This window comes from Macrotis lagotis, chromosome 2, assembly GCF_037893015.1.
Source record: "Macrotis lagotis isolate mMagLag1 chromosome 2, bilby.v1.9.chrom.fasta, whole genome shotgun sequence".
Lineage (NCBI taxonomy): Eukaryota > Metazoa > Chordata > Mammalia > Peramelemorphia > Peramelidae > Macrotis > Macrotis lagotis.
Window position 1 is genome coordinate 68,547,138 of NC_133659.1, and position 24,211 is coordinate 68,571,348.

At 37.3% G+C, this 24,211-nt stretch overlaps 1 pseudogene; it reads left to right on the plus strand.

The window, feature by feature from the left end:
• The first annotated feature begins 11,798 nt into the window (after positions 1-11,798).
• Positions 11,799-12,596, plus strand: LOC141511041 (myosin light chain 1/3, skeletal muscle isoform pseudogene; annotated as a pseudogene).
• The last annotated feature ends 11,615 nt before the right edge of the window (positions 12,597-24,211 follow it).

Sequence of the window (24,211 nt, forward strand, 5' to 3'; positions counted from 1 at the left end):
TCCTTTATGACACAATTCATTCTATGTGAAGACTTCTTCAATGCCTTCAACTACTAATGCCCTCTGCCTCAAGCTACCTATATATATTTATATTTCTTTTCTGTCTGTCATTTATCATTATCTCCCATTGTGTAAGTTCTTTGGGGGTAGGGATTATTTTGTTCTTTGCTATACTTGTATCTTCAGTGACTTGCACAGTGCCTAGCAAATAGTAGGCATTAATAAATATTTGTTGATTGTTTCATATGTGTGAGACCATGGGCAAATAAAATGGAGGATTAAGAGTTGCTAGACTCTTAATTTCTAAACTGATTATCCTATGTCACAAAGAGATGAAATATTCCCTCTCCAAGTCAATTGAGTTGCATGAAAAGTCCTCTTTTTTCCTTTATGGGGGACTTTTGAATTTTTAATCAATTATAGTCTACTGTTCTAGGCACTGTACCAAGCACTGGGGATTCAAATAGCCCCCCCCCCCCAAACAAAAGAGATAGTCCCTACCTTCAAGGAGTTTATGGGAGAGGACAATACAAAAAAGGAAGCTGAAAAGAGGTGTGAGTTTGTTGTGTGTGTGTGTGTGTGTTTGTGTGTGTGTGTGTGTGTGAAAGAGACACAAAGTGATAGACAGAGAGAGACAGAAGCAGAGACAGAGAGACAGAGACATAAACACACACAGAGACAGAGAGAGAGACAGACAGAGAGACACAGAGACAGAGGAAGAAATCTGATGGAGCATCAGGCGGAGGCATCTTATTCTGTCAATGGAGTAGAATTACAAATGGATAGTGGAGTAAGCTGGAAGTTCAGTTTGGCCTTCCATAAAGAAAGGTTTAGAGAGGAGCTTAGTTCTCCACCCTCTAGTCCTTCAATTAAAGGAAAGAAGAGGCTGAGGGAGATGAGGAGGTATCTGAGTATCCAAGGCTGTGTTAGCAACATGTGAAAAGAACCTTGTCTAGAGCCTCTGGGTTGAAATGTGCCTATAAGCTAAGAGCTTGAGTCCAAATCTGCTCAGCATCGGGCACCTAAGCCAACTCATCATGTTTCATTTATGGTGGTTGATATGATAGAAACACATCTGATCATTACTTGCCTCTGCCCCCCTGAAGCTAAGCATTTTGGGATCCAAAGTGGTTACTGTCCCATGGCTCTGGATAGAGGACTGAGCAGGGGGGCTGTCAGGCTACAGTTCGGCACACTGGCTATTTTCCCCTTCAGGATAGGTGAACTATGTGTAAGTTTCAGCCTAGCCTTTTCCCTATACTAAGTAGCTTGCTTGCTTCAGGCAATAGATATCTCTGACTTCAGACCTCAGACTGAGAAGCTAGTGCATGAGTAATGCCTAGAAAGATTCTATAAATGGTTTCTTTCATCTCCTATTGAAACGAAAGAACAAGTAAGGGAGCGGGGAAATGAATTGTATTCCTACTGCAGAGACTTCATTTGATAAATAATGTATATAGAGTTTGCAGTAATAACTGCTCTTTTCTGATTCAGCGTGTGAGGGTGAGTTTTGACATATAGTCTGTGGATTCCTAACAGGTGGTGAATGATTGGCTCTAGAGCAGGCTGTATGAAAGGGAAGGCAAAGAGTTACTATTCAGTGTTGGGTCAGAAAGGTTAATCTGGCTCTTTTACCTGAGTTGGGGACCAGAGGGGCATCTGCAATTGAACAGAGATAGAAGAGGGGAAGCAGGAGGCAGATGGGTAGTTGGCCTTAGCCTGGGCTCTTAGGAATGACTGGGAGGTTGTGAATATCCACTGTAAATGTCCATAGGTTAAGCCACAGGCCAGGGAGGTCACCATGATTTCAGGATCCTGCTGTTTGGTACCATATGCCTCCCCTGTTTCAACTTGGGTTCAAAGCTCAAATAAGAGATACACTTATAAAGGAAGTTAGGAATAGATTGGAGATTGGCTTTCTTAGGGGGTTCCTTAAGAAGTGGTATACCTCTTCTTAGAATTAGGAAATATCTCAGCTAGAAAGGACTTAAGAGATAGTCTACTTTAATGTCCTCATTTTATAATGAGGAAATCTGGACCTGGAGAAGGGAAGAAGTTGCCCACTGGTACACAGCTTACACAGATGATAGGCAAACTCAGATTCCTTTCTAGTCAGCCTTTGAACTCTTCACTGCACTCTTTATTCCTATCAATGTAGACAAATTATCATAATGCAAGAATTCTTTCTAGATTTTCTTCAGCTTCACCCTCTAATCCTTGGACTCTGGAGACAGGTGATAAAATAAATTTGAGGATTAGTATTACGATGATCAATTATTGCTTTTTCAGATCATGATTTATTGCTTAGCTCAGAATATAGCGGCATATCTCAGTCATTAAATGCTAGTGATAGTGTTACTATTCATTTCACAGAATTTTGGAGTGGAAGAAAACCTTTGAGACCATTTAGTTTAGCTGTTCTTAACCAGGGGTCCATGAACTTCTTTTAAAAACTGTTTTTTGATAACTGTATTTCAATATAGTTAGTTTCCTCCTCTGGAATCTGATGCATTTTATATTATGCTTTTAAAAACATTATTCTGAAGAGTAATCCATGGTCTTCACCAGACTGTTAAAGGAGTCCATGAAATATATAATGGTAAGAACTCCTGATTCTAGTCCAATCTCCTCAATTTATATGTAGGGAGATAACATGATTTCCTATTGGTCAGAAAATAACCCCAAAGTCAATAGGCTTCATTAGTGATGTATATATATATATATATATATATATATATATATATATATAAATAATTGATGATGATGATATATACTTCATTCTCTAAGAAGAGCACAATAAAAGGGAGATGATGCCTTTACAAGTATGGCATTGGATTTAAGTGAGAAAGGGCTATGCTAAGTCACCAACATTATTTTCTTCTCTAGAGTCATCTGGCCAGGTATGAATCAGGTTGACTGGAGTTGGCCCTGGATGTAAGGCAATTAGAGTTAAATGATTTGCCCAAGGTCACACAACTAGTTAATGTCTGAGGTTAGATTCAAACTCCTGTCTTCCTACTCCAAAGCCAGTGCCCTATCCACTGTGACTCCAAGATGCCCTAGATAGATATAATTAAGGAAGGAATGTAAGAACAAGAGGTGGAAGGCAGTGATCTTGCCTTCTTTGCTTAGCTTTTGTTGCCGCTCCAATTCATTGGCACATCAATTGGCTTTGTCATCTTAACTTCTACATAGTCCTTGTGGAGTTTGGGGGAGACAGTAGTGCCTGAAATTGGTTTTAGAGATAAAGGATTACAATCAGGGATGTAACAAGAATTAAAGGTATTTCCTACCCGAAGTAGGACTATATAGTTCTGTGGGACCATGGACTTTGAATCAATATCAGACACAGTTAGTTAAACAAATAGACAATCTTAGCCTTAAATATTATTCTAGCTTTTTGTTTTCCACCTGGTTCAGTCTAGTAACTCAAAGCATTTGGCCTTACATTAAAAGAGCAATAGCTCCTCTTCTGAGGAGGGAGGAGGTTTGCTGGCCACTAGAGCCCAGTAGAGTGGAATAGAGAGCAACAATTGGTCTTGAAGATGATGGCTAGCCAAAGCCCAGTAGATAGTAGCAAAGAGCAGACTGGTGGAAAGAAAACACATGTGTTTTCTGGGTGTTCATCACCCTGCATGCCTATCTTGGATACCTTGAGAGAGATAGTACCCTCCATGTGTGCATGGGAAATGCTGTGTGTGTGTGTGTGTGTGTGTGTGTGTGTGTGTGTGTGTGTGTGTAGACCCTTAAATTATGGTTTTGAATGGATGCAAGCTCTTTGAGGGCAAGAATTGTCTTTTTCCTCTCTTTGCATTCCTTCCACTTAGTGTAGTGTATGTCATATAGTAGGCGCTTAATGTTAACTGAATTGAATTGGATCCCCAGGGTATCTTGACAGGAGCCAATATGTGAGGGAGGAACTCCAAAGAGAAGTGAGGCCTAGATAGGCTAAGGGACTTGTCCATGGTCATACAGCTAGCTGGTGACAGAACAGGAATTAAAAGAATGAGAACCCATTTCCTGCCATATGTGCTTCCCTCCCCCCACCCCTCCTTTATATCAGCTTCCCTCACTTGTGAAGGTGTGACTGAGTGGATATCTTCCCAGCAGGGAAATGTTTCTGTGTCTCATGGGCTCAGTTGATTAAAATAAAAAGTTTTCACACAGCAGATTCTAATATGTTGCCAAACTGAGCATTTTGACAAAACCGGAGTCAAGAAAAAAATTGCCTAGTAGACGTCATCAAGGGATCTGCTTTAATAAATGGACACAAATGGTTTATTTTCAGTTTCTATTCTCTCTCTCCCCTTCTAATTAGTGAATGACAACCAAAACAAGGCAATGAGGTGGTGCAGTTATTAGAGCCCTGGACAGGAGTCAGGAAAACTCAAATTTTTGAGTTCAAACCTAGCTGTGTGACCTTAAACAAGTCATTTAACCTTGTTTACCTTAGCTTCCTCATTCGTAAAATGGACTTTCCTTGTCAGACAATCTAAGTGTGAAATTCCATCTTGAGCAATTACATTAAAATCAATGCCCATAGACTATTATTGCCTAATGTGTGCAAGACTGTCACAGAAACAGGGGAGAATAATAAATGTAGCTGGGATTTGAACTCAGGTCCTTTGCCCCAAATTCAGAGCTTCTTTTACTTTATCATGCAGCCTCTCATTTCCTTGGATAGAAATAAAAAAGTCCAACTGGTTTCATAGAATGATAGAGCTATAAGGGTCATTAGAGATCAGCTAGTCCAACATATCCTTTTAGGTGAGGAATTATCTGGGATTAGGATCAGGTCAGGATCTAAGTCTATCTGTTGTATCACCAGAGCTAAGCAGAGTGCCTGAAACATAGGTATTGGTTAATAAGTGTTTTTACTTAATAAATATTGTTGATTGATTGGTTGACAGACATCTTAGTACTACATCAGCATTTCCAGTCTTTTCAATTATGAAGATTGATTTTTAATATCCTCTATTCTTACCACAAAAAATTAAAGAGTAAATTATAGACATTGTTTTCCCATGATTTATTTTCTTAATATTAAATAAAGATTAAAGCAGTGATGCTTGATGCTTGGTGTATAGATGAGTTTATGGATCCTTCCAATTACATCACAAATCATGAGTTGGAATCCGTGATGCCATTTCTGATACAAACGAGTTTATCAGTTGTTCACTGAATCATAGATATGGAGCTGGGATAGTTCTTCTGGCCCAAGCCGTCTCATTTTATAGAAGAGGAGACTGAATTTCAGAGAGGGAAAGTGACTTGCCCAAGACCACATAGCCTGTTAGTAGTAGTGTAAGACTCCAAGCTCAAGGCCTCTTGCCCCTAACCTCAAGTCCTTCCTATAATGCTGCTATTTTCTGTTATCAAGTGGAAGTGGCTTGTGACAGGTTCAATCCTCATTTTCCAAAGTTTCAACCTTTTTACCAGAGTCAGTATTTCCTACTGAGTCACTTCAGTTAAAAATCACAGTATTTAGCAGTTATTCCTGGACCCCAAAAGGTCAAACAGGAAAAGCCTGCAAGTCCCAGAAAATAGTTTCTCCTTCGGTATTTGCATTTTGTTGGTGCTTTTTGTCATCAACTGGCTATCAGACCCTGTTTACTGGCTGACCTGAAACTAGGGGCTACAGCTGCAATTTGCCCAGAAAAGACCTAGGAAGATACCTTATCATTTAGTACCCAGCAAGGTGTAATTTACCTTATGGGTGGGAAAATTGTCCTCAATAGAAAATCCGACTTACTCTAACTCAGAATCAGAAAATCGAATGGAAAGGTGAGAAGGTATCTGCAAGATTTTTAATAGTAGATACACTTCCCATATTATCAGATAGCAGTACTGCCAAACACAATCCAGGTTTTATCAAAAGTCCCTTAATTGATGCTCTACCAGAATAAAATGAAACAAATTTATAGTAAAAATAAAAGAAAACATGTTTACTAGGCTTCTCTAAAGCTATTCTCTTTTCCCTTCATTTATTCTTTTACTATACCTTGATTTTTCTTCTGTAGTATCTCTTGCAAAATCTCTTGTCTTTTTTTATCTCTTCTTGTATATTTTCAGTTGATTCTTATTCTGATATATTTTCTTTTAACTTCTTTGGATTTGGAAAGGTTTCTGTCCAAGGACTCTCAATGTAGTCTATTATTTTATCCTTTCATTCCCCATGTTCAGGGATGTGTCTTCTTCCCTTTCCATTACCCTCTCCTTCTTCTCGCCACTTTCCCTCCTCCCTCCCTCCCTTTCTTCATTCTTTTGTTCATTTCCTTCCCTTCTTTCTTTGCTTTCTGCCTTTCTTTCCTTCTTTCCTTCTCTCTTCTTTCTTCTTTTTTCTTCCTCCCCTTCCTCCTTCCTTCTTTCCTTCCCTACTCCATTTTTCTTCTTTCTTTTCTTTTTTCCCTTCTTTCCTTCCTACTCCATTTTCCTTCTTCTTTCCCTTCTTTCTTCCCTCTCTCCCTTTCATTTTCTTCTTTCCCTACTCTATCTTTTTACTTCTTTCTTTTCTTTCTTCCCATCTTCCCTTCTTCCCTTTTTCCTTCTTTCCTTCCTTCATTTTCTCTTTTCCTTGATCATCTGACTTTAGTTTCTTTCTCTTTCCATTCTTTTTCCATGTCCAACTTAGTGCATTTGGAATAGATAGTTTTTATTTATTCCAACCACGATAAGAGCAACCAATGGAATGGGACACACAAATTATAAGGCTGAACTGAGTCAAGGGACAAGGTCCCTCCTGCTTCTCATGTGCAGTGGAAACATTTTGACAGATGGAGAAGAAGAAAATTCAAATGTTCTGCTTAGTTCAGACTAGCTGTCACTGCCTGTGGAATAAAGATGCTCAGGCCCAGGGTAGTCAGTTTGCAGACACACACTATTATTATGCACAATTTAATAATATACACATGCATTCTCTAGAGCTCTCATTTGGCAGAGGCAGCCTGAGCTTTCTAATTTTTGTATATTTGGATTCTGCACAATAAAACAGGCATCTCAATATTTGGGCTCACTACAAATTAGTTCGTGAGTGATAATGATGATTAAGTGTGGAGATGCCACAGGTGCATTGAAAATACTCTTTCTATACCATCAAAGCTCTTTTTGAAAAATATAGTTATGGAAGGAAGAGGACATGACTCACTTGTCCTCCTAAAAAGGGTAATATTGATCCATGGGTACTATCAGAGATTTTTTCCATTTTTCTATCATTGGCTCTGCTTAGTCTCTATTCTGTGGAATTGCATGTCACTCCCAGGGCAAGCTAATCCCCTGAAATCTCGTCAACATTCAGTTTATGAATGCTACTAAACATCTTTTCAATTCCCTCAGAAGCCTCTCCCAAAGCACCCAATGTTCTCTCCTACTGAGGGTTCAGAACTTTCTAGGTAACTCTTTATTTTCTATTAGAGTATTTACTTGATTTTAAGAAACATCATGCCCCTGTACTGGGTACCCTTGATGTTCCCCCCTTTTCAGCTTCCTTTGGTGTATTTTCTTCCCCTGTTAGATTGTAAGCTCCTTGAGGAAAGAGACAAACTTTTTCTTACTTGTATCCCCTGAGATCAACATAGTTTTGAGCACATAGATAGATGGTCAATAAATATTTATTGAATTGAGTTGAATAGAGATGAACAGCAGTGGTTGGTGACCTCTTTATCGGGGATACCGAGGCAGCTATTGGTAAAACTGAGGTTATTCAACAAAGATATGAAGACAATGACTAAGACTTTGCCAAACCAGATAATTACTACATGATTTGGGTGATCTACATGGATGTAAAACGGAAGGTAGAAAATAAGGCTAATAGGCACGAAGTCTTAGAAACTAAAGACTTTAAGACACATAAATGATATTTTCATTACTACTGACAATTGAAGGCAATGGTTTTTGAAAGGAAGCTGAGTAGGGGAACAGTTTGCAAGCAGAGAATCAGAGAAGTCATCCAAATTATTGGTTCATTTGAGTGAAACATCATGCCCAGTGAGGGGAATGTGCTAAAAGAACAGTGTGGGTCAACTCAGCTTTGCAGTGAAAGCATTTATTCAACAAAGAAATTACATTCCTAAGAACATTACAGTTTGAGACTTGTGAGTTACTGTAAGAACATGGGGTTTTCCTCTCTCCTATCTCTCCTGTCTCTGTCTTGCTGTCTATCTCTGTCTCTGTCTGTCTGTCTCTATCTCTCTCTGTCTCTGCCTCTCTCTGTTTCTCTCCTCTCCTCTTTGTCTGTTTCTGTCTTTCTTTTCTCTCTTTGACTGTCTCTCTCTGTCTCTCCTTTCACTGTCACTCTTTATCTCTTTCTCTTTGTCTTTTCCTCCTTCCTCCCCTCCCTTCTTCCTTCCTTTGAATAAATTAGAAGAAAAATGTGATGCGTATTTATGTGTATATTGTGATATATTTATTATTCCTATACTAGCTTTAATATATGAGCATCTATGATGGTATTACATCTTTTTGCCTTATTAAGTAAATGATTATATTTAAGATCTAGTAGGAATGATTACTTTAATGTAGATGGAAGAACATTGCTGGGAGTTTGAAAGAGAAAGTGGTAAGAATGAGGAGTATACTTCCTTCACCCCAATAGGGTTATCTCCTTAAGATCAGGGAGAATTTGATTATAACTGCCTGGCAGTAATATTATCTGGGAACCTAGGCTAGATATGAAGCCAAGTTGGAGTGAGAGCCAATACAGGAAGTGAGTGGGTATCCATCTACCCAGTGTAATTCATGGAGAGTTCTACAGTGTGGAGCCCACTGCAGACATACCCCCCCCCCCCCCACACACACACACATTAGAATTTGTGATGAAGAAAGAAAAATTTACTAAGAGTCTGACATGAATATTAGATTTGAAGAGAACAGATTTGAAAGGGTTCATAGAAATTATAGGTAGAATCCCCTGGCCTAAAATCATGCAAGAAAAATCAGCACAGAAGGTAGAGAAATTCTCAAGAATAAAATTCTGAGCACACCAAGAGGAACAACTCCAATGAGGAGGAAAATGAGCTATCAAAAATGGGGAGAGATCAATGTGGGGAACCAGCTTAGCTTTTATAAAGACAAGCAAGGTCAGCTAATAGAGGACAAATGTAAAATAGTCCCATAAGAATAGTATTGAGAACAAAAGCTCAGAATGAAATGATATCAGAAAAGAAAGCTAAGGATAAATAAAAACTGTGACTCTCTTGGATGTAATTGATATATTTTGTTTTTACAATATCTGTCTTTTTGACTGAACTCTTCCTGTCTCACTTATATTAATGATGAAAAAATGAAGTTTAGCAAACTAACATATTGAAAAAATTTGACATTCTATGCTGAGATACAAACACATGCTCCCTCACATCAGCAAAGTAGCTGGGGTAGTGGAGTGTCTTCTCATATTTCTAATTTTGAGCCAAGCTCAGTTATCATAATTTTACAGCATTCACAATTCTGATTGTTTTGTCATTCTTCCTACTGAAATTATTGTGGTTGCTCTGAACATAACATTTTCCTGGTTCGGCTTATTTTAATTTGTATCAGTTTATATGAGCTTTCTGTGCTTCTATATATTTATCATATTCTTCCTTGATTCCAGCATTCTAATAATCTATTATGTTCATTATGTACCACAATTTGTTTAGTCATTCCCCAATTAATAGTCATCTAGTTTGTTAAAAAGGGAGAGGCAAAGTCAAGTTGTTCTAGGGAAGAAACAATACTTAATGACAGGATAAGACCAGTGGTTAAGGGGGATATCACAATGATAATTTATAATGGTGGGAAGGCAGAGCTGCTCAACTTTTAGTTTATATCTTTTTTTCTCTGTGAAAGAGATTAACTTTTGAACTGGAAATAACAAAATAAAAATGGTTAATAGGGAATTGATATTTAAATAAATTTGCTGTTGCTATTTTCTTGTTCATCATGTTTGATTCTTGAGACCCCATTTGGGATTTTCTTGGCAAAGATTCTAGAGTTGCTTGCCATTTCTTTCTCCAGTTCATTTTTTTTCCCAGAAGAGGAAATTGAGGAAAACAAGTTAAGTGACTTGACTATAAGTCTAGTAATAGCTGAGGCCTGATTTGAACTTAAGTCTTCCTGATACCAAATCCATTGTTGTACTTATTTTGCTACTTACCTGTCTTTTAAATAAATAAGAAAAGTCATTTGTTATCCAGGAGTTAAAGATATGATGCCTAGATAAATCACATTCTTGGTTATGAAAAAAACCTGGCATTTGATTTCTGAGCTTTTGTATTTTGAAACACAGAGAAGGGCAAAGAGAATTATAGATAGGCAGAAGTCCTGATTTCAATAAAAAGGGAGAATGGAGTCTTTAGACATCAATTGGTTAACTTGTCTTATATTCCTGGAAAAATTCTAGACTGTATTGAAGTGATGGTTAATAATCACAAATGAAAAGAAGGCAGAACAACATTTTAAGAACAGGTCATGTCAGGCTAACATCATTTCCTTTTCTATCTGGGTTACAAAACTGGTGGCTCAACAGAATTCTATAGATGAAGTTTATCTAGATTTGCCAAATCATTTGACATCTCCTATACTGTTGTGGTAAATAATATGGAGAGATCTATTGGAATAGTCAGACTCAAGGAGTTATTAATAATTTTATATCAACTTGAAGAAGGTTCCATGATGCTGCTGCTGCTGCTGCTGCTGACGATGATGATGATGATAATAACTACAAAAAAAAATGACTCTTTCAAAGTTTGTCTCATAGTACATACTAAGCAGCAGAGGAGGGAGGAATGACCCATCAAAGTATAGGAATCTCAGCCAGACTAATACATGGTGGGTGTTTCACAAGTCCTAAAACAGATATCATATGGCAAAATCTTTGCTGATGGATTGTACTTGGTGACATCATTGATCAGGTTATCACCCTGCTCAGTATGATACAACTGCCCCTATAAATCTATTCATGGTAGTTAAAGCACTAGGCCTAAAGTGAGAAAAACCTTGAATTCAAATTCTACCTCATATGCTTATTAGCTATGTGATCTTGAGTAAGTTATTTAACTACTTTTGTCTGTTTTAGTTTCCTCAACTGTAAAATGGAAGTAATAATAATAGTTACCTCCCAGGCTATTGTGAGTATAAAATGAGATAATGTAGAAAGTGTTTTGTAAACCTTAAAGTGTTTTTTTTAAATAAGTTCTAGTTTTTATTTTAATTATAGTATGAGTCTGCAATCTAACCCTACTCAAAGCAGTCATGATAATCATCTTGACAGACTATATAATTCAATGAGTGGTGTTTCCTCTGGTACATTCACTTATATCAGAATAAATAATAAATAGTGGTAACCTACCTCTTGTCGTTGCTGTAAGAGTCAAATGAGGTAGTATCTGAATTAACACAGAGTCTGGCACATAGTAGGCATTTGATAAATATTTGTTCCTCTTTTCTTTACCCCACTATCAGAAATAGTTCAGTGCAGATGGTGTTTATCTCTAAGGTGGGCAAACTGTCAGTATATATGAAATGGACTGAAGCCCTGAATATTTTCATAATATTCCAGAACTTTATTGGAAATAGATTTCCCCAGCTACAGACAAGGACTTCATATTGCCTTCTGTTGATGGCAACTTCAGATCCAAGTCAGGAAACATGTCCTTCTGAACAATCAATGTGTCATAGAATAATCATAAACAAACAATCAAAATGCACCCCTGATAAATAAGAAGCCTAGAGAGAGATAAATAAGAAACTTAGAGAGAGGGAGGACTCCACTCAGGGACAGGAGCAGCCCCAGCTCACTTTGCCAGCTTCTTAACAACTCCATCATGTCCTTCAGTGCTGACCAGATTGCTAACTTCAGGGAGCTTTTCCTTCTCTTTCACAGGACTGGTGAAAGCAAGATCACATCAAGCCAAGCTGGTGATGTCCTACGTGCTCTGGGTACCAACCCAATGAATGCAGAGGTCAAGAAGGTTCTGGGAAAACCTAGCAATGAAGAACTGAATGCCAAGAACACTGAGTTTGAGCAGTTCCTGCCCATGATGCAGGCTATTTCCAACAACAAGGACCCAGGGAAGTTATGAAGACTTTGTTGAGGAGCTGCATGTCTTTGACAAGGAGGGCAATTGCACAGTCATGGGTGCTGAACTTCATCATGTGCTAGCCCCTGAATGAAAAGATGAAGGAAGAGGAGTTGGCAGGTCAAGAAGATTCCAATGGCTACATCAGTTATGAAGCCTTTGTCAAACACATCATGTCCATATAAATGGAACTCTCAAGATCAAGTGATGTCTATAAAGATTGACTGGAAACTAAGCCATGAACTTTAGGAACATTCATATTCAGCTCTCCAGATCAGTTGAATATGAATGCTCCTAAAATTCAAGGCTTCATGATTGATGTTGCTATTTTGTTGTTCATCCTATTTGATCAGGAAGGCCTTCAAAATCATACAAATTCCTTTGATTTTTTTCCTGCCTATCTGAAGGCCTCCCTAAATTTTTATTTACCCTCTTCGTTTCCTTCCAAATTCTCAAGTTATATTTCTACTGCACAAGTCAAATGTTTGCAGAAGCAAACAACCTGGACAAAGTTTCTACCAGTCTCTAGTCTAAGTTATCTCTGTTTCCATGCTATTCACCATGGGTAAATGTGTACCCTTGAAAAATCTAAAATCAATAAATCAGTCAAAAATGCACCCCTAAAGTTAACTTAGATAATATATAAGATGCAATTGAGAAAGCACTAAAATCTGAAGGGGAAAGAGTTGAGGAAGCTGAGGTCATTTAAAAATCTTCATTTAATGGAAACCCCAGAAAATATACTTAAAAGTCACACTGATAGCACAAGGATTTTTAAAAAGGAAATAGACATACTGAGACTGGAATTCCAAAAAGCACTTTTTTGGGGGGGACTGAGAGTATCACTCAAATTACTGATCCAATTATACCAAAATAGACTATTTTTTGAAAGTTGTTATTTGTTATAAAACCATTTTGAATTTGACAGTATTTGACAGAATGTATAAAAAAGTTTCAGGAGTTGTAGATATTAGTATATGCAGGGGTGGTTTGACTTGCTTGGTACATTTTGTCTTCTATTTCTTCCTCTGGAGGCTAGGCTGACTTGCTTTCCTGCTAAGTGATAGCTGGCAGTTGGTAGGAATGACTGATCCCTTCAAAGCCCATGCCCCCAAATGCCTGTGAAGATTGAACTGGAAGCAAAATCAGTGTTCTGAGGGGAGCTGCTGCAACTCCCAGGATTCATGCAATTTATTTTTTCATTGCTGGCATTTAGCCAGTAGCCTACTCGTGGTGATGAGGTAGTGATGAAGAAGATCAACAATAATGTCTCCCCTTAATGAAGTTTGTAGAGGATGAGATGGATGATGATATTCTTTAGTATGTTGATCTGGAGGTAAGCTTCCGTGTCCTGTGGCCAATGTGTTAGTGAACCCTTCCAAGCCCAACTCAGTCTGGTCTTCAGACAGCAGATACGCAATGAATTACCAGACTCTGCAGGCAACTCCTTTTGGACAAATAAGGATGAGACTCCTCAATCTTATGAAAGGGTAGAGTGGATAATCTCAGATTCCTTCCGTTTCTAAAACAATGCCCTAATAGACTTCCACATTCTCCATTGGTGGCTTTTATTTGTCATATGGACATGATGGCAATATGATCATTGTTGTTTAGTCCTTTCAGTTGTGCCCAACTCTGCATGACCCCTTTTGAGTTTCCTTGACAAAGATACTGAATTGGTTTGTTATTTCCTTCTTCACTTTTATAAATGAGGAAACTGAAGCAAACAAGGTTAAGTGACTTGCTGAAGGTCACACAGTTAGTAAATATCTGAGGGCAGATTTGAACTTAGGAAAATGAGTCTTCTTGATTACAGACCTGACCTATCCTCTGCACCACCTAGACACTCAGAAACATGGCTATAGCATTTCTGAAACAGAGAATTTAATTGGATCAGAGATTATAGCAATTCCTCATCCACTCAAGTCAGTTAAATAAGGAGATAAATGTTATAATATGTAATTATAAATTATTTCATTTATAAAGCAATTACTTCTGGAGAAATAAGAGACAAACAGGTCCCTCAGTTGTGGATGTGTAGAGAACTATGACTCTTTATCTCCTAATTTTGTCAGTCTTCCTTATTCAGAAGCTTTTGTGACACTCATATTCCAACATGGTAAGATCCTTCTGGCACAGGATTTACTTTTGGTGGTGAATAGTTCTGTTCATTCAGTGAACAACAACAATAAACAATTTAAAGTATTTAGCTCAATAGTTCATGGAATGATCACTGGCATTGAAGTCAGGGGACTTGGGGTTTCATCCTGTCCTTGCTACCCACCATCTATTTGACCCAGGGGAAATCAACTGTTCTCCCTGGGCTTCAGTTTCTTCACTTATAAAGTGAAAAAGTTGATCTGAAGGGCTTTTATAGTCTTTTCCAGTTCTAAACTTGTGATCCATTAATTTGCACTTAATATTTCATTTTTGCCTTTGTATATTGAACACCTAACACTATTCTTAATAATAGGTGCTTAATAAATACATGAAGCCTGATTAATCAGTAATCTTCCACAGGAGAAATTTGAACTCTTGCCTCTCTTGATTGATTCAAATTCCAGGATCCTTCCTATTTCATCACCTTGCTTTGACAAGCACTGACTTAACTGCAGCTATTCTAAACCCCTGAATAAATACTTTTCCCCACTCCACTGAAGGATTGCTTAGTTGATCAATCATATGTTTTTATTCAAAGACCCAAAATATCATGGAAAGATTGAGTGGCAACATGACTAGATTATTATTTTTTCAAACCACCAGAAAAGAAGGAATATTCAGCCAGAGATGTGAACTGAAAAATGTCTGAACTAGTAAGCATTTTCACTGAAAATCTTCTGGGTTTGGATAAAAGGCTTTGTATTCTAGCATTTGTGTCCTGCTCCTGCTAAGCATATACACAAAAGAAGAACTGAGATGAAGAAGTGCAATAACCACAATTTAACGCAGCACCTATAAAATAAGGAGCAGAGACGTTTGTCTCCTCCTGCCGAGTTAAATAGTCATAGGTTCACCTTTGTCATGGGAGCTTCCACTCTTCACAAATTGAATATCAAGGATAATCAGATTGAAAAAAACATAAACAACCTTGAAGGAAAACCAAATAGCCATTTAAGTAGTACTGAATTTAGAGATCCTACCATTGGTACTAATGGATAATACTGGGCTTAGAATCAGGAAGACCTGAGTTCAAATCTGATTGCAGACAGTTACTAACTGTGGAAAATCACTTTAACCTCTGTCTCAGTTTTCTCATCCATAAAATCATGGAGTTGTATTTGATATCCTCTAATGTTTAAGTCTATGATTCTATGTATTAGAGAAGTGAAAGGATTATTCCACAGGATGATGAAAAGGAGAGGGGGGAAAATGTGAATGAGATGTGATGATGTGAGGTTTTTGCTTAGGAAGATAAATCTGTCCTAGGAGAAAATAACCCAGCACAGGGGCCATCCACTAACTTGGGCAAATGTTAGATGACACAGGACAAAAATTCTTGGTGGTGGTTTTCATGGGCCTGAGAAAATGCTTTGTACAAGAAAGAGAAGAAAAATAATATTTCACAGAAAGCCCAAGTCTTTTAATAACAAAGGAGAAGCTATATTTTAACAATCTTCTGCTGATTTATTTACAGTAACAAAAAAATCCTCCCCCACACTCATTATTAACAGATAACCTTGTTTTTCCATTGTCTTTTCTCTTTATAACTGGCTTAATTTTTCTTAATGTGTACAGTGGCACTGAAAAGCCTGTGAAAATGAAGGCTATTCTTCAAGTATGGGATTTGAGAAATGTAGTCACTAGCTTGTTACTAGAAGTAGATCTGCCCTACTAGTAAGGGGAGAGTTAAAAAAGGGCTCAGTTACTTTTGATCTACTAGTAATGTGATATGTCTATAGTGCTTTAATATTGTAATATCACATAGCTCATTTATCCTTAACATAACCACACCTCTTTTACAGATGAAGAAACTGAGCATCTGGTCCTATCTCATAGCCAACATTTTAGTAAGAACTTGGCATTGCTCTAAAGACTCTCTCCATCCCTCCCTCCCTCTTTCCCTCCATCCCTCCCTCTCTCTCTCTCTTTCTCTTTTCCTTTCCCTCCCTCCCTCCCTCCCTTCCTTCCTTCTTTATTCTTCTTTGCTTTTTTCCTTTGCTTTTTTCCTTTCTTTTCCCTCAAGATTTATTGATAGCTCTTGTCTTTTAAAGAAACTTCAATTCTGAATATATCTTTCTCCTTCTCTTAGGCAGAGAGCCACTCTTTGCTATAAAGAATAAAAAAGAAGAAAAAATTCCCTTCAAGAAAATTAACTAACATTTTTAACTATGTCTAGTGGTATATAGAATGTTCCATATCCTTAGTCCCCAATATTTGAAAAATAACAAGGAAGGAAGTGTATTTTCTCCATTCTTCTCTGGGTTGAAATTTGGTCCCTTTATAATTTCATAACTTGTTTTATTTGCCCCGAGTCTTTACTTAAATGGAATAGATGATTTGTTCTAATATTCTATTGACCAGTGGGAAAATTGTATCAGCATGCTTTATCCAATTGGACCTGTGTCAACCTAGAATCGTTTTGGTGAAGGGTATGGGAGTATCAGTGGTCTGATATTGAAATCCTGGGCTCTTTGACTTCACACCATTGCCTCTGGTAAGTGGGAGTGTAGTGGCAGTTTTTGTTGGAGTAGTATGTGGAGGAGCAGTGGACTAGACCTGTTGGCAAGGGAGGAGACAGAATGAATAAGAAGGAAAATGAAAGAAAAGAAGATTTAGTACAAGGAACTGATTTAAAAATAAGTCACTTTCAGATCATAGTTCAAATGGATTCCAAGGCACCATAATGCCTAGGCATCTATCTATACTTCCATTAACAACATCCAGCTTTGTCTTCCCCTCTATGCCAAAGAAGGAATGTTTTCCCTGATATCAAGGGGAGAGGACCTGTCCAAGGTCCTATGGTTCTGAATATGTATTGTGACAAAACTATAATAGAACAAAGCAGAATTAAAAGTGTACATCAAAGGGAAGTAGGTATGAAAGGGGATGAAAGTCTTAAGTCCTGCAAAGGAGGCTCTGGGTTCCAAGACCTGACATATGATTTATAGGTCTAGCATATTAGATTAGGCTTGACATGGTAACATTAAATTTGATTTATGACTTCATTTTAATTGAGATTTTACTGATTTATTATTCACTGCCGAGAGAATGCAGGGGCTCCTGAGTTCCCAAGTGCGTCATACTTCAATATCCTGGGAGTTCAGTATTCAGTCCCTTTATACTTTCAGAGAATCATAGAATCTCAGTGTTACAAGGGATCTCAGAGGTTAATTGAGTTCAACTTATTACTGAACAAAAATCTCTATAACATACAGGCCAAGAGGTCATCTTTCATGGAGGGGTATTCACTCCATTTTGAAGGGTTCTAAACATTAGGAAATTGTTCTTTATGTCATTCTTTGAAATTTCTACCCATTTCTCTGATTCAGCTTCTTGGGGTAAAAAAACAAACAAACCCCCAAATCCATTTCTTTTCTATGTGATGGTATTTCAGATACTTGGACGACTTCTCTCATATTGTCAATAACTCTCCTTTTCTCTGGGCTAAACATCCCTAGGTCTCTTGAATCTTTATTTGGTCTGGTTTCAAGACTCTTTATTGCCATCCTTTTCTGTCAGTATTGGTATTGTCAGATCAGAGCACAGTACAGAAGGATTAGTCCCTTTCTAGTTCTAGATACTGTGCTCCTAGTCAAGTAATTCAAAGTCAGTTTGGCTTTTCTTGTTGCCAGATCGCAGTACTGACCAATAGTCTTTGAGAGTTCTCAGAATGTTTATCAGAGATATTTAAAAAGCTAGGGGCAAGTTGGTGTCCCCAAATATATTAATATATAATTCTCTACAGTCAGCCCTCCTCAAAACTATAGAGAATTTTTGTTCTCTTCCACCCCCGCTCCAGTTTTGCTTTTGCTCTGCTTTGATTTGAGACATCCATATCCACTCCAGAAACAACCAGATTTCACAAACTGACAGAGTTTTGAATGTGATCCTATAAATTCAGACTAAGACAAGTTCTTAAGCAGGGGCCTGTAGATAGATTAAGAGAGGTCTGTGAACTTGATGGAAAAATTTTATATCTTCACTGTAATTGGTTTCCTTCATAATCTTATAATATTTAATTATTATATATATAATATTCTCTGGAGTCCTTAGGCTTTTCTTGATTGCTAAAAGGGTTGGGGATACACACAAGAAGGGATGTTTCTACTTTAAAGTGTTAGTGGCTTGAACTGCTATTGGTTTTTCAAAAAGACATTAATTAGACACTTGGAACTGTGCTAAATGTTTTATAAATATTATTTGTTCCTCACAACAACCCTGGGAGGTAGGGACTATTTATTACCTCCATTTTACAGTTGAGGAAACTAAGACAGAGTTTTAAGTAGAATTTGAACTCAGATCCAGCACTCAACTGCCACCAAGGTACCTCACATGGGGAAAACAAGTGAGGGGAGGGACAAAGTAAAAGAAGATAATAAATGTATAGGAGCCCAGTAGAGCCAACAAAAAAAGACAGTCCATCCACGGGTCAGTCATTAGTCAACATGCTGTTAGTAGGCATCTACTATGTGCCAGAAACAATGCTAGCACTGATATAAAATCATAAAGTGCATACATACACATATACATACACATATCCACATATACTTACACATATAAATTTGTGGTGGGATAGGGAAGCATTTGAAGCTAAGAGGGTTAAGAATAGAAAAAGCCTTATATAGGGGATGGCAATTGACTTGAATCTGAAGGAAGTAGTCATGACAAGAGAGTGAGTGGTCAGTCCCTCACAGTATAGCTTTCTTCCCCCACAATTTAAAGGAAGGGAGATAATAAGTCCCATTGCTGGAGTTCCTGGGAGTGAAAGACTGGAGGAGTTGATGAAAGCACAGAGGACTTCATGGAAAGTTGTGGAAATAGCATAGGCAATGTGAAAGGAACCTATCCCCTAAGTTGTCAGTATACTGTGTCATGTATTAGTTACAGATTTTATAGGGAGATGATAATTTCTAATAATTAATGGTAGGATTTCTGTCCAGCTGAGTGACATTTGTAGGCATTCCAGATTCCCACAACTTGTACTATCTTGTTATACCAAAAGTCAGCCATCCCTGGATCTCATAGTCTAACACTGAAGTGATTTTCAGATCTTTACAGATAAATGATAAATTAAATAATTCTTATATAGACTCCAGTTTGCAGATTTAAAATCAATGCTGTCAAAATTAGAAGGAAAGCAGAAAGCTGGGACACAATCTTCACAACTAGGAGTTCTGATAAAGGTCTCATTTCCAAATTATATGGAGAATTGCATCAAATTTATAAGGTCACAAATCATTCCCCAATTGATAAATGGTCAAATGATATTATTAGACAGTTTTCAAATGAAGAAATTAAAGCTATATATATATATATATACATATATATATAATCTTATGAAAAAATTCTCCACATCATTATTGATTAGAGAAAGGAAAATTAAAACAACTATGAGGTATCACCTCACATCTATCAAATTGGCCAAGATGAGAAAAAGGGAAAATTATTAATGTTGGAGAGGTTGTGGGAGGATTGGGACACTGATACTTTGTTGGTGGAGTTGTGAACGGATCCATCCATTTTGGCGAGTGATATGGAACTATGCCAAAGAGCAATAAAACTGCTCATACCCTTTGACCCAGCAATTCCAATTCTAGGACTGTATACAGAAGAAATAATAAAAATTGGGAAAAGTCCTACATATTCCAAAATATTCATAGCAACTCTTTTTTGTAGTTGCAAAGAATTGGAAATTGAGGGGATGCCTATCAATTGGGGAGTAGCTAAACTTATTATGGTACATGAATATTAGGGAATATCATTGTTCTATAAAAAAGCATAAATAGTAGGACTCTAGAGAAGCATGAAATGAATTACAGGTTCTGATGTTGAGCAAAGGGAGTAGAACCAAGAGAACAATGTACACATTAACAACAACACTGTAAGATGATGAACCTTGATGGAAGCAGCTCCTCTCAGCAATTCAGAGAACTAGGACAAATGTATTAGACCAGCTATGGACAATGTTTTCTCCAATCAGAAGAAGAAAAACAAAACAAAACAAAAAACAAAAAGCCGCCCTTCAGAATCTGATGAACACTATAAAAATTATCTCTTATGTATCTCTTTCCCTTAATCCTAATTGCTCATACTGAAAATGACTAAACTGTAGACATATTTATCAAATATATATATTTGTATATATTTATACAATACTAATATATATGTAAAACCTGATTGTATGCCACTAAGGAGAGGGATGTGGGAAGAGAGGGTGAAAGGAAATTTTGTAACTTAAAAATATACGTGTGCATATGGATGAAAAAAATAAAAGTAAATAAAATAAAATATAATGTCTCATTTAATCCCTACCATAGATTTGTGACGTAAGTATTATATACTCTGGATGAGGAAACTGAAGTTAAGTGAGCTTAGGTAGCTTGTCCATAGCTACACAACTGGTATGTATGGAAGGAACAGATTTGAACTCTGTTCTGATGACTTCTGGCTCACTATTTAGTTACAACACAATAATGCCTTTCCTTGACATATTGCTTCTAGTGATCCTATCATATGAAAATGGAGCAAAAGGCTATTCTGTTCTTGGCAGAAGGGTGAAAATGATTGAAGGAAGATGGGATTTTTTTTTCTTTTTCACTCCCATGAACATTCTGTGTGTACTGTAAAGCTGGAGAATTGGGCTCCAAAAGCTTTATTGCATTTTGAAATATTAAGGGGCAAGGAAAATGGCAAAACATAAATCACATGAATGTTGATGGTAGGAGTTTTCCTAAACAACTTGACAACAGAGTGTAAGGGTACAACAGAATATGAATATGTTTCTCACTTGACTTAATAGAAAACTGCGATGGTAGCTAGTAGATGAATAGTTAAGTTTTCAAGAAGAGTATGGAGTCTACCACTTGGAACTGGGATCTTGCCTGAGAGGTAGCAGAGACACCTGCTGATCATAGGACATGTGGTTCAATTCTTTCTAGAAGGGCATATCAGTACCATAAATCAAGAAATCCCATGAAGTTAGAGATGGTGAATCCAATGACCAAGTTTCAGAATAACATGTCCCTTCCAAGTGAGGGCCACATGGCCTGAAGCAGTAACTTACACAATAGAGATGTTATGTTCCAAGAGAATTAAGAGTTAAGACATTATGAAAAGATATTAGTGGACCTGGTGACCCTGGAGGTGTAATTGGCCTTGTCCATATTCATTCTTTACATATGTGCCTTTCCACTTGTGAGAGTCAACTGGATGGCACAGTAGATAAGAGTGTTAGCCTGGAGTCAGGAAGACCTGAGTACAAATCTATCATCAGACACTTACTAGCTGTGTGATCCTGGGCAAGTCACTTAAACATGTTTGTCTCAGTTTTCTAATCTAAAAAAATGGTCTAGAAAAGGAAATGAAAAACCAATATGGTACCTTTGCCAAGAAAATCTCAAATGGGGTTTAGAAAGGTTTGGACATTGACTCAAATGATAGACCAACAAAAACTACTTGTAAGCTCTGTTGTTATCTACTATTTCAGTGATTATTTGTTTACTTGTAGGAAAGGTCTCCCTAGATTATGAAAGAGATATTTTATTGTTATGAAATTTTAATAAATATTTTAATAATAATAATAATAAATAATTTAATAAATTTTAATAAATACTTTTTCTTTCAACTAATTATGTCCTCTGGCTAAATGTCAAAAAGCATCTCTTCAGTGGGGACTTGTAAACTGAAGTTTTAGGAATACAGACACACAGAAGTCCTTGAAGCTAGGATAGCTATCTCTTAGGGAACACATTGTATTGGGAGCATAGTCAAGAGAGGTGTTACTATGTTGAAAGATGACATTGATAGTATTGGGGAAGGGAGGTGGAGCGAAATCCTTTTCCTCCCTTGGTGTATCATATGAGAGGTTCAAGGGGGAAGGTGAGGAGTAAATTTTCTCCTCAGAGTTGATTTTGGCTGTTTAAAGGCCACAAGGGTTAAGTTCTTTGCATATAGTAGGCACTACATAATTGTTTGTTTCCTTCCTTCCTTCATAATTTCTTGAGTCTTGGAGAGGTTAAGTGAAATCTAGGTGTCTATGAATAAAATAATATTTTTAAAGTTTCTTGAAAACCTTCCATAAATTATACTGGGCCTTGCCTAGCACCAACCTTGTCTTTGTTTATTGTTTATTAATAATCCAACAAACACTTCCAGAGTTCAGTGTTCTTGACTCAACATAATTGAGGTGGAGGACATAGTGAGAAGAGCAATACATATATTGTATTAGCAAAAGAGAGGGATTGACTTCCAAAGTATAGGACACCATGAAGTAAGATTGAACTTAATAAATTGGTCTTACTAATGAACTCATGTATATCATTATTTATCCTCTGTACTCAGATTTGCGAAGGTGAATCGTGGTTTTGGGAAAGCCAAAGATACAAGCCAGAGTATCTTTGATACTTTCAAACAGTATTAAGGCAGATTCTTGTTGTGATAGGGTTTAAGAATATTGCAATAGTTGTACTACTTTCAGGTTGGCAAAACACTTTCTATACTCTATCTTTGATCCTCACAGAACCCTAGGAAGTTATATATGGCAGCTTTTTTAATCTCTCTTTTACAGATAATAATAGTTGACATTGATACAGTGCATTAAAATTTGTAAACGTATTTACTACCTTATACCTCGTTTGATCCTCGCAGCTACTCTGTGAGATTAGGTCTTACAGATTTTAATATTGCCATTTAAGAGATTTGGACACAGAGATAAGTTAAAGATAAATTATTAGCCATGGCACTCAACTGGTAGACATCAGAGTTGAAATTCAACCTTTGGTCACCCCTGACTTCAAGTCCAAAGCTCTCTCATGAGCTCCCTGAGGGCAAAGACTGTCTTTTGCTTCTTTTTGTATCCCCGGTGCTTAGCACAATGGTGGTAAGTACATAGCAGGCACTCAATAAGTGCTTATTGGTTGACTCTTCACCATCCCATCCCATATTCTGGTAAGAAATAGGTAATGATGAAACAATTAAGTAATGAATGAATATTTATTAAGTGCCTTCTATGTACCAGTCAATGTGCTAAGCTTGAGGATATAAAAAAAGACAAAAGTACTTGCCCTCAAGAAGTTCACAGTCTAATGGGGGAACAAAAGAGAAAAAAATGGAATTTTGGAAAGTGTGGGAGTATTTAAAGTTGATTTTCTGGTCTTCCCTTCAGATCAGGACCCTGCTGCCACCACCACTTTGATCCATCTCACCTTGATATCTTTTGTACTAGTAGTGGTGACTTCTAACTTGGCAAAATTTTGAGTCAGAGTTGAGAGGGAGGGTACAGTAGAATTTCTGATTGGAGCAGAGATAGGCAAATTGCTTTTTTTTTGAAGTAAAAGTATTCATTGTGACTAGCCCAGAAAGAGTTCCTTGTTTTGGCAAGGTAGGGCTAGTTTGGCATTTAAACCCTGCTTATTCCTTATATATTCCAGTATGTATGTGGAGTACTCTAGACTTGCAGAAAGTCGTGATTTCAAATTTGATGTCAGATACTTGCTAGCTTTGTGACCCTGGACAAATCATTTCTTCTCTGTTTGCCTCAACTGTACCATGGTCATCACATCTCTGATGCTTTGGTCTTCTTAGAGAATGAAAGACAAACAACAACGACTACGACGACGACGACAACGACGACGACGACTATGATTATAATAGTATCTATTTGCAATGCTATTGTCTGACACATAGTAAGCATTTATTAAATCCTTGTTTCTTTCTTAACAGATACCTATACCTTATGTTACTCACTTTACTGAGGTGTTATGATAATTGCCTCCACATAACCTTTCCTGAAATCTTCCAGTTGAAAGTGATTTTTGCCTTTCTCAGATTTCTCATGGTATTCTGCTTGGACTTCTCTTATACTAAACACATTTTTCCATGAATCAGAATTATTTATAGACGTAATTTTTCTCTCCCCATGCTGCCCCATGGGGCAGTCCCTTCCCCCCCAGATTGGAAGCTCCTTAGAAGTAGGATTGGTATTGTATCAACTTTTGAAT